Below are 6,977 nucleotides of genomic sequence, written 5' to 3' on the forward strand. Positions count from 1 at the left end.
AATTCAAGATCTTCCACCACCCAATACAAAAAAAGAAGTTCGAGGCTTTTTGGGAAGATTAAATTATATATCTCGGTTCATTTCTCAATTAACTGACAAATGTGATCCAGTGTTCAAATTACTTCGAAAGAACAATCCTGAAGTCTGGAATGAAGAATGTCAAGAAACTTTGGATATTATTAAGAAATATTTATCCAATGCCCCAATTTTAGTATCACCAATGCCTGATAGACCATTAATTCTCTACTTGACGATCTTTGAAAATTCAATGGGATGTGTACTGGGACAGCATGATGAATCTGGAAGAAAAGAAAAAGCTATTTATTATTTGAGCAAGAAATTTACTGATTGTGAAATTCGATATCCACCAATACAAAAATTATGTTGTGCCTTGGTGTGGACTACTCGAAGACTCAGACAATATATGTTATACCATACTACTTGGTTGATATCAAAACTTGATCCTTTGAAATTCTTAATGGAATCACCAGCTTTAACAGGCAGAATGGCTAGATGGCAGATGTTATTATCTAAGTTTGATATTGTATATGTCAACCAAAAAGCGATAAAAGGAAGTGTCATAGCTGATTTTCTGGCCAGTCGTGTATCAAATGATTATCAGCCTTTGAGTTTCAATTTTCCCGATGAAGATTTGTTGTACATATCCATGAATAAAGAAGTCAGGACAAATCGGGGCAGTGTTAATTTCTCCAGAAAATATTTATTATCCCTTTACAAGTAGACTGGAGTTCTTTTGCACCAATAACATGGCGGAATACGAAGCTTGTGTCATGGGATTGAAAGCAGCTATAGAAAGAAAAATCAAATGTCTCAAAATATATGGAGATTCATCGTTAGTGGTGTATCAATTGCGAGGAGAATGGGAAACAAAAGATCCCAAATTGTTGGAATACCGAAATTTTACCCTCGAATTAGTGAAAGAATTTGAGAGAGTTACCTTCAATTATCTCCCTCGAAAAGAAAATCAAATGGCAAATGCTTTGGCTACATTAGCTGCTATGTTTCAGGCAACTAAGAAGTTGATATGATGCCAATCAAAATGCAAGTATATGAAATTCCTGCACATTGTTATAGTGTGGAAGAAGAGGTAGATAGTAAACCATGGTATCATGATATCCTACAATATATCAAAAATCAAAGTTATCCACAAAATGCATCTGAAATTGATAAAAAAAACCTTGAGAAGAATGGATGCTGGATATTTTCTTGATGGAGAGATTATGTATAGAAGAAGCAATGATCAAATGCTATTGAGATGTTTAAATACCAGCGAAGCTAGAAGCATCATTGAAGAAGTACACAGTGGAATATGTGGAACACATACAAATGGTCTTTCCATGGCCAGAAAAATAATGAGATATAGATACTATTGGGCTACCATGCACACAGATTGCATTGATTATGCAAGGAAATGTCATAAATGCCAGATATATGCAGACAAGATTCATGTACCCCCATCTCCTTTACATGTAATGACAGCACCCTGGCCATTTTCTATGTGGGGAATAGATGTCATTGGAGCAATCACACCAAAAGCATCGAATGGACATTGCTTCATCCTTGTGGCAATTGATTATTTTACCAAATGGGTTGAAGCTGCTTCATATGCCAATATTAAGAGGTTAACAGTCTGCAAATTCATAAAGAAAGAGATAGTTTACCGGTATGGCCTACCAGAAAGGATCATTACAGATAATGCTCTGAACCTGAACAATAAAATGTTGACCGAACTTTGTGCACAGTTTAAGATCAAACATGCAAACTCAGTGGCATATCGTCCAAAGATGAATGGGGCAGTTGAAGCAGCAAATAAGAACATCAAGAGAATTATTACAAAGACCACTGAAACTTACAAAGATTGGCACGAGAAGTTACCTTTTGCTTTATATGCATATCGAACTACTGTTCGAACATCTACTGGGGCAACACCTTTTTCTTTAGTCTACGGGATGGAAGCAGTCTTACCAATTGAAGTTGAGATTCCATCGCTTCGAATATTGAGAGAAACAAAATTGGATGAATCCGAATGGATCCAAGCTAGATTTGATCAATTGAACCTTATTGAGGAGAAAAGATTGAAAGCTATTTGCCATGGACAGATGTATCAGAAACGGATGATGAAGTCTCATGACAAAAAAGTACATCCAAGAGAATTCCAAGAGGGTGATCTAGTACTAAAAAAGATTTTGTCTATACATAAAGATTTCCGTGGGAAATGGATGCCTAATTGGGAAGGGCCATACGTTGTGAAAAAGGCCTTTTCCGGAGGAGCGATGATCTTGGCAAAGGGGGTCAAGGTGAAAACCCGCAAAGGGCATCTTGTAACCAAAGGAAGGATTTGAGTTGAAAACCTGAAAGGGCGGCTCAAATGCATGTTGATATTAGGCATCTGGCAATTGAACTCTCTTAAGATTTTGACAGTTTGGGAGAAACTTCACATCTACAAGCATTTTGACAACGTTTGAGATCTTCCAGACAAAAGCTTACATCATTACTCTAAATTGTGTCAATTTGATTAATTTAGAAATACTTATGCTAATAATTTGTTGAGTCATTTGAATTTTTATCATTCTTATGCTTGTCATAACTTTGAATTCAATTCTATCTATTTCAAGTTCAATTTATTTGAGATTCAATTTATTTTCGAAAATTCAATTTATTCTTTTATGGATTAACATAATTTTGAAATAAGGTAAAGATTTCTGAATATCACTTTATGTTAATACTTTTAAAGGCATGGAATACAAAGTAAGCAAATCGTCACCATCATAAAGCCATGAACAAGTTATTATTTACAATCTGGTTATATAGGGTAGCATTGGTTACAGTATTCCAAAAGTTGAAGATGACAAGTTTTACTGTCAACTAAACTGTTCCAGGATTCAAAAAGAATGGGGTATATTGGAGCAGTAGAAGAGACAGTTTGTTGTAGCAATCATTGCAAGTAAATGCACTAACAAAAATCTTTAAGCCCATGAATGATGTTTATTTCTTCCAGTAAGGTTGTTACAATGGATGCCACCGACAATAAGGTTGAGTCCATTAAAACTACTCATCAATTGCTCCAACTGATCATCATTCAATTCTTGCACATCTGTTTTCAAAAGTATGCCAAAAGAGTAAAAGGCAACCTATACATCATTGATCCCAGAGAAAAGAGACAGGACATTGATACCACCATGGAACATGTTTCTATACAGATCCTCGTGTATGGTTTTTAGGAAAACCTAGAAGTATTTCCACCTCATCAATAGAACAAGTGTCGTAGACCCAATAGCATCTTCTGGAAGTGTTCTTTGAGTTATCTGATCTGGTTTGGTATAAACCCTAAAAACCAATCATTGAATTTGGAAGATGAATGTGCTAATAGCATCTTCTGGAAGTGTTCTTTAAGTTATCTGATTTGGTTTGGTATGAACCCTAAAAACCAATCATTGAATTTGGAAGATGAATGTGCTAATAGCATCTTCTGGAAGTGTTCTTTGAGTTATCTGATTTGGTTTGGTATGAACCATAAAAACCAATCATTGAATTTGGAAGATGAATGTGCTAATAGCATCTTCTGGAAGTGTTCTTTGAGTTATCTGATTTGGTTTGGTATTAACCCTAAAAACCAATCATTGAATTTGGAAGATGAATGTGCTAATAGCATCTTCTGGAAGTGTTCTTTAAGTTATCTGATTTGGTTTGGTATGAACCCTAAAAACCAATCATTGAATTTGGAAGATGAATGTGCTCATAGCATCTTCTGGAAGTGTTCTTTGAGTTATCTGATCTGGTTTAGTATGAACCCTAAAAACCAATCATTGAATTTAGAAGATGAATATGCTCATAGCATCTTCTGGAAGTGTTCTTTGAGTTATCTGATCTGGTTTTGTATGAACCCTAAAAACCAATCATTGAATTTGGAAGATGAATGTGCTAATAGCATCTTCTGGAAGTGTTCTTTGAGTTATCTGATCTGGTTTGGTATGAACCCTAAAAACCAATCATTAAATTTGGAAGATGAATGTGCTCATAGCATCTTCTGGAAGTATTCTTTGAGTTATCTGATCTGGTTTGGTATGAACCCTAAAAACCAATCATTGAATTTGGAAGATGAATGTGCTCATAGCATCTTTTGGAAGTGTTCTTTGAGTTATCTGATCTGGTTTGGTATGAAACCACAGAACCAATCATTGGATATTGAAAGATGAATTTGTTCATAGTAGAAATAAGGAGACCCAATAGCATCTTCTGGAAGTGTTCTTTGAGTTATCTGATCTGGTTTGGTAGGAACCACAGAACCAATCATTGGAATTAAAAGATGAACTGCATGATCGTCTTCATTAAGAAGCTTCTTTTCAAGCTTCTTCTACTTATTTCTTTCCAAAAAAAAATCATAGCCCAAGTTTCGCTTTTTCTTGTAATTGGGATCATTGCATAATGGCTTCCCATTTTTTACCGGAAGAAATGCGTCAGCAGCCTTAGCCATTTGAGCAGCACATATAAAATCTATCAATTCTACAATTGATGAATCTGGACCACATCTCTCCATGGCTATTGAAGCTTCAGCCTCTGAGAATCCCATTTTTGTCAAGTATAACAGTTTATTCTCCTCATCAGAATCAGAATTCAAGATTTCTCGGTATTAAAAGAACTATCGATATCTGTGAAATCATCTTGAAAGATCACTTCATAATCATATGAGTTGTTATCAGAATTAACATGTTGCATGAATGCAAGCTTTTCAAGAGCCTATACTATTGAGTTTTATTCTCAAGAGGTTTTGTGAGATTATATCTACATCTACATTTGTCAAAGATGATAGATTCTCTGATTTGAAGAAGAAAGATCTATTGGGTTTCTACAACTGAAGAAATACTCAATTCACCAATCTGAAATCAAATAACTTAACATTCATGCATCATATTTAGGTGTTTGCAAAAATAGGTGCATTTTCATTCATTTTCATCCATGTTGAATTTTTAACAGGAATTTCAAAGATTTTAGCAAAGATTTAAATCCATCATTCAATGGATCAGCATTGCTAGGTCGAGTTCATAATGAGAAGAACTCATCTGAAGAAGGAAGAAGAAGTTCATAATGAGAAGAACTCGTCATCTGAAGAAGAATAAATTCATAATGAGAAGAATTTGTTCAACTTTTTGTTCAAAACCATCACTCGATGGATCAAACTTTCCAAAGGAAGTTCGTAATGAGAAGAATTCATCTGAAGAAGGAAGAAGAAATTCATAATGAGAAGAATTTGTTCAACCTTTTGCTCAAATCCATCATTTGATGGATCAACTTTTCCAGAGAAAGTTCATAATGAGAAGAACTCATCTGAAGAAGGAAGAAGAAGTTCATAATGAGAAGAATTTGTTTAACCTTTTGTTTGAATTCATCATTTGATGGATTAAAATTTCCAGGTAGAGTTCATAATGAGAAGAACTCATCATTTGAAGAAGGAAGAAGAAATTCATAATGAGAAGAATTTGTTCAACCTTCTGCTCAAATCCATCACTTGATGGATCAGCTTTTCCAGTTCGAGTTCATAATGAGAAGAATTCATCTGAAGAAAGAAGAAGAAGTTCATAATGAGAAGAACTTGTTTAACCTTTTGTTCAAATTCATCACTTGATGGATCAACATTTCCAGAGAAAGTTCATAATAAGAAGAACTTATATGAAGAGGAAGAAGAAGTTCACAATGAGAAGAACTTGTTCAACCTTTTGCATAATTCTATCACAGAAGCAGATAGATTAGCATAAACCTTTCCAGAGAAAGTTCATAATGAGAAGAACTCATCTGAAGAAGAAAGAAGAAGTTCAAAATAAGAAGACCTTATTCAACCTTTTGAATGACTCTATCACAGAAGGAAATAGGTTAACATCATCCCCAGCGAAAAGTTCATAATGAGAAGAACTCATCTGAAGAAAGAGAAGAATTTATTCAACATCTCCATCATAATCAAGTGAAGCTAAATGGATAAAAAAATTTATCTTTTCGTCTTTGCCCTAATCTTGTCAACACAAGAATGAGCAAAGAGGGGCAGCTGAAGATATTAAATTTTTTTTACCCATTTTTATTATTATTATTATTATAATAATAATAATAATTATTATTATATACATTATTGTTATTAAATAAATAAATAAATAATATATAATATATATATATATATATATATATATATATATAATAATAATAATTAAAAGCCCCAAATTAAAGGCCCAATACAGTGGCCCAACCAGTTAACCCAAATGTGTAACCCTAAACCCGTCTAGGGTTTGTATCTAAGCCTCAACCGTCTCAACCATCCACCGTTGGATCTGATGAGATCCAACGGTCCACAGATGCGCCAGACGAAACCCTAGGGTTATGATACCCTAGGGACTACACCAGCTGCCGCCGCTCCACGTCGCTCCAGCCGCTGCCACGCCCCAACCGAAGGCTCCAGAAGTTCCAACGCCAGTCGTCCACGTTATGGCCCTAGGGTGAGTCACCACTGGGAGTCCGGTGACTCACCAGACTCCACTCTTTTACCCGGTCCGATGGCCACACCGGTGATGGCTATAAAGCCATCACCCCATCTGCAAAGAAAAGAGAGAGCCAACAGACCCCAGAGAGACAAAACCGAAAGCAAAGATACAAAAATAGAGACCAACGCACAACAACCAGCAACCAAAAACAAAAGAAAATGGAGGAGAGAAGCTTACCGAGGAAGCTACGACCACCGGACCTCTTCAAACGTCACCAAAACCTTCGAAAATCGAAGGTACTTTCTTAGATTTGCTCCAATCGGGAGCTATTTAGAAGAAAAGATCACCGGAACCGTCATTAGGACAGTCCGATCTACATAATGGGGTAAAAATAAATTTTTCCGGCCACCGGATGCGGTGGCCGGCGGTGAGAATCACGGCGGCAGACAGCTGCCGTCCGGTGACCGGCTTCCCTCCGATGAGGGAAGCTAG

Source organism: Hibiscus syriacus, unplaced genomic scaffold (assembly GCF_006381635.1).
Source record: "Hibiscus syriacus cultivar Baekdansim isolate YM2019G1 unplaced genomic scaffold, ASM638163v2 tig00110013_pilon, whole genome shotgun sequence".
NCBI classification, from domain to species: Eukaryota; Viridiplantae; Streptophyta; class Magnoliopsida; order Malvales; family Malvaceae; genus Hibiscus; species Hibiscus syriacus.